This window comes from Pseudophryne corroboree, chromosome 4 (genome assembly GCF_028390025.1).
Source record: "Pseudophryne corroboree isolate aPseCor3 chromosome 4, aPseCor3.hap2, whole genome shotgun sequence".
NCBI lineage: Eukaryota > Metazoa > Chordata > Amphibia > Anura > Myobatrachidae > Pseudophryne > Pseudophryne corroboree.
Window position 1 is genome coordinate 696705370 of NC_086447.1, and position 4659 is coordinate 696710028.

General features: G+C 47.1%; 1 non-coding gene across 1 annotated transcript; it reads right to left on the minus strand.

The window, feature by feature from the left end:
- Positions 1–1605: 1605 nt before the first annotated feature.
- On the minus strand, positions 1606–1688 carry TRNAL-UAA (transfer RNA leucine (anticodon UAA)). Its single transcript has one exon. It is a non-coding gene; the product is annotated as a tRNA-Leu (tRNA).
- Between the last annotated feature and the right edge of the window lie 2971 nt (positions 1689–4659).

A 4659-nucleotide genomic window follows, 5' to 3' on the forward strand; every position in this document is an offset into this window, starting at 1 on the left:
TCGGCTCTGTCAATTTTCTTCCAAAAAAGAACTAGCTTCAGTCCCTGAAGTTCAGACATTTGTTAAAGGGGTACTGCATATACAGCCTCCTTTTGTGCCTTTAGTGGCACTTTTGGGATCTCCAGGTGGTTTTTGGGTTCCAAACGTCACATTGGTTTGACACACTTAAATCTGTGGAGTTAAAATATCTCACAGAAAAAGTGGTCATGCTGTTGGCTCTGGCCTGGGCCAGGCGCGTGTCAGAATTGGTGGCTTTATCCTGTAAAAGCCCTTATCTGATTTTCCATTCAGACAGGGCGGAATTGAGGACTCGTCCTCAGTTTCTCCCTAAGGTGGTTTCAGCATTCACCTGAACCAAACCTATTGTGGTGCCTGCGGCTACTAGGGACTTGGAGGACTCCAAGTTGCTAGACGTTGTCAGGACCCGGAAAATATATGTTTCCAGGACGGCTGGAGTCAGGAAATCTGACTCGCTGTTTATCCTCTATGCACCCAACTAGCTGGGTGCTCCTGCTTCTAAGCAGACTATTGCTCGTTGGATTTGTAGTACAATTCAGCTTGCACATTCTGTGGCAGGCCTGCCACAGCCAAAAATCTGTAAATGCCCACTCCACAAGGAAGGTGGGCTCATCTTGGGCAGCTGCCCGAGGGGTCTCGGCTTTACAACTTTGCCGAGCAGTTACTTAGTCAGGAGCAAATACGTTTGTAAAATTCTACAAATTTGATACCCTGGCTGAGGAGGACCGGGAGTTCTCTCATTGGGGGCTGCAGAGTCATCCGCACTCTCCCGCCCGTTTGGGAGCTTTGGTATAATCCCCATGGTCCTTACGGAGTTCCCAGCATCCACTAGGACGTCAGAGAAAATAAGAATTTACTTACCGATAATTCTATTTCTCGTAGTCCGTAGTGGATGCTGGGCGCCCATCCCAAGTGCGGATTGTCTGCAATACTGGTACATAATTATTGTTACCAAAAAATTCAGGTTATTGTTGTAGTGAGCCATCTTTTCGAGAGGCTTCTCTATTATCATGCTGTTAACTGGGTTCAGATCACAAGTTGTACAGTGTGATTGGTGTGGCTGGTATGAGTCTTACCCGGGATTCAAAATCCTTCCTTATTGTGTACGCTCGTCCGGGCACAGTATCCTAACTGAGGCTTGGAGGAGGGTCATAGGGGGAGGAGCCAGTGCACACCAGGTGATCCTAAAGCTTTCTTTAGATGTGCCCTGTCTCCTGCGGAGCCGCTATTCCCCATGGTCCTTACGGAGTTCCCAGCATCCACTACGGACTACGAGAAATAGAATTATCGGTAAGTAAATTCTTATTTTTTTTAAAAGTATGATACTTATATTTCTTTTTTTTCACAACAAGTAAGGCTCTTTTGAATAAAAAGTTTCATAATATTTCCATATTTGTTAAAAGACATTTCTTTTCACCAAAACATTTGTAGATAGTTGCAATCATTCTTTTTTTGCCCTGTCACATGTCAATGCTTTTGTGGAACACATATGGTAGTTTACAAATGTAAACAAAGTGACTCTTGTACATTTCCCTAATCGATTCCATTGTTCCTTGTACATATTTAGAAATCTGAAATTAAAATACATACCAGAAGTGGGGTTCAAACCCACACAGATATATAGCTATTGGATCTTAAGTCCAACGCCTTAACCACTCGGCCATCCTGGTGTGTTGCACAGGGTCTTTTCATGGCAACTACTATTGCACTATTCATTTTTATTTCTCTGACGTCCTAGTGGATGCTGGGTACTCCGTAAGGACCATGGGGTATAGACGGGCTCCGCAGGAGACTGGGCACTCTTAAAAGAAAGATTAGGTACTATATCTGGTGTGCACTGGCTCCTCCCTCTATGCCCCTCCTCCAGACATCAGTTAGTATCTGTGCCCGGCCAGAGCTGGATGCACACTAGGGGCTCTCCTGAGCTTCCTAGAAAAGAAAGTATTTGTTAGGTTTTTTATTTTCAGTGAGATCTGCTGGCAACAGACTCACTGCTACGTGGGACTGAGGGGAGAGAAGCAAACCTACCTGCTTGCAGCTAGCTTGGGCTTCTAAGGCTACTGGACACCATTAGCTCCAGAGGGATCGAACACAGGCCCAGTCCTCGGTCGTCCGGTCCCGGAGCCGCGCCGCCGTCCCCCTTGCAGAGCCAGAAGAACGAAGAGAAGTTGAAAATCGGCGGCTGAAGACTCCGGTCTTCATTAAGGTAGCGCACAGCACTGCAGCTGTGCGCCATTGCTCCCTTAGCACACCACACACTCCGGTCACTGATGGGTGCAGGGCGCTGGGGGGGGGGCGCCCTGGGCAGCAATTAGATTACCTTACTTGGCGAAAAGCACATAATACAGTCTGATAAACTGTATATGTGCATTAACCCCCGCCATTAAAGTACATAAAAGGACAGAAGCCCGCCGCTGAGGGGGCCGGGCCTTCTTCCTCAGCACACCGGCGCCATTTTCTCTTCACAGCTCAGCTGGAAAGAAGCTCCCCAGGCTCTCCCCTGCAGTATCCTGGTACACAAAGGGTAAAAAAGAGAGGGGGGGGCACATAAATTTAGGCGCAAAACTGTGTATATAAGCTGCTATAGGGGAAAAATCACTCAGTATAGTGTACATCCCTATATTATATAGCGCTGTGGTGTGTGCTGGCATACTCTCTCTCTGTCTCTCCAAAGGGCCTGGTGGGGGAACTGTCTTCAAATAGAGCATCCCCTGTGTGTGTGGTGTGTCGGTACGCATGTGTCGACATGTCTGAGGTAAAAGGCTCCTCTAAGGAGGTGATAGAGCGGATAAGTGTGTGGGAGGGTGTCTCCGTCAACAACGCCGACACCTGTTTGGATATGTGTAAGTGCTGAGGTAAAATTATTGCACAAAAGGTTAGGGAACAGAAAGGAAATCTACCCTGGTCTGTCCCTATGTCACAGAGTCCTTCAGAGTCTCTCTATGTTCACTATCCAAAATAACAAAGTATCGACACGGAGTTTAACTCCACTGTCGACCACGATAATGCAAAGTTACAGCCAAGAGGGCTAAAAGATATTCAATATATGGTTATTGGAATAAAAGATGATTTGCATATCACTGATGACTCATCTGTCCCTGACACGAGAGTACACATGTTAAGGGGAAGAATGCTGAGGTAAATTTCCCTCCTCTCATGAGGAAAAAGAGCGGGAATCTCCAGACAAGAGACGGCAGCTTCCCACAAGAGAATTCTCAGGCTGTATCCTTTCCCCACTAGGGCCAGGATGTGTTGAGAATCTTCCCCTTGGGTGTCCTGTTTGCACTAGCTATTCTCAGGGATCCTGCAGATAGTGTGCACATTCTAGTATACTACCCAGACAAGCGATTGTGTCGGCATGGGTTTATAGCGCTGTGGCAGCGTGGACAGGTACCTTATCAGCAGAGATTGAGACCCTAGTATGCATATAAATAATTTAAGATACTGTCTTAAGTGATAGATATATAATTATAAAGCATGCCCAAAGGGACATGAGTATACTGGGTCCTTGAGACAAAAGCTATGTCGATTTCTGCTTGACGTGTCCTGTAGAATATACATTGGACAGATGATGCCGACTTAAGAGGCATATGGAAGGCTGAGGATTGTGCGGAGAAAGGTTCTCGGGCCTGGTCTCCACAGTTATAGCAGGTAATTCTGATATTTTGCCTTATATTCCTGCACAGCCTAGGAAAGCACAACATTATTAAATGCAGCTTTTCGAATAAAGAAACAAGAAAGTCTGAGGTGCGTCCTTTCTTGTCAGAGCCGGGGGCAGAGGAAAGAAGCTGTACAACACAGCTAGTCCCCAGGAACAGAAGTCCTCCCCGGCCTCTACAAAAATCCACTGCATGTCGCTGGGGCTCCACAGGCGGAGCTAGGCCCGGTGGGGACACGCCTTCGTAAGTTCAGCCACAAGCGGGTTCACTCCCTGTTAGATCCCTGGGCAATAGAAATTGTATCGCAGGGATACAGGCTGGACTGTGAGAAGATGCCCCCTCACCGAGGACCCGGCGGGCTTCCCCCCAAGAGAGGGAGCCAGTGTTAACTGCAATTCGTAAATTGTATCTTCAACAGGTGGTGGTCAAGGGTCCCCTCCTTCAACAAGAGGGTGTTATTATTCGACCATGTAATAATCCCGAAAACCAGACGGTTCGGTTAGACCCATATTGAATTAAAATCCCTGAACATATACCTGAAAAGGTTCAGGTTCAAGATGGAATCGCTAAGAGCGATCATTGCATGCCTGAATGAATCGGGACATAAGGGATGCATACCTTCGTGTCCCCATTTATCAACCTCATCAGGCGTACCTCAGAATTGCGGTACGGGATTGTCATTACCAATTTCACCAAGGTAATGGCGGATATGATGGTGCTCCTGCGGAAGCAAGGTGTCACTATTATCACATACTTGGATGATCTCCTCATAAAAGCGAGATCAAGAGAACAGTTGCTGGACAGCGTATCACCTTCTCTGGAAGTGAAACGGCAACACGACTGGATTCTATATATTCCAAAGTCGCAGTTGGTTCCTACAGCTCATCTGCCTCGCCTAGGCATGATCCTAGACACAGACCAGAAGAGGGTTTATCTCCCGATAGAGAGAGCTCAGGAGCTCATGACACTGGTCAGGAATCCA